This window comes from Aplysia californica, unplaced genomic scaffold, assembly GCF_000002075.1.
Source record: "Aplysia californica isolate F4 #8 unplaced genomic scaffold, AplCal3.0 scaffold00229, whole genome shotgun sequence".
NCBI lineage: Eukaryota > Metazoa > Mollusca > Gastropoda > Aplysiida > Aplysiidae > Aplysia > Aplysia californica.
Genome location: NW_004797499.1, coordinates 7,541 through 7,768, shown reverse-complemented (window position 1 = coordinate 7,768; position 228 = coordinate 7,541).

The following is a 228-nucleotide window of genomic DNA, read 5'->3' as shown; positions in this document are numbered from 1 at the left end:
ACACACACACACACACACTCCGTCTGTCGACCAGCGTTTGCCATCAACACAATCACAATATTATTATTTAGAAAAAGCACCAGAAACAGCAATAACGGCAAATAATAACAATAATCTTCTTTCAACTCTCTCAGACTTCACCCTCGAACTCAAAATGAAGAGAAGAATAAACAGCTCTCTCTCTCTCTCTCTCTCTCTCTCTCTCTCTCTCTCTCTCTCCCTCCCCGG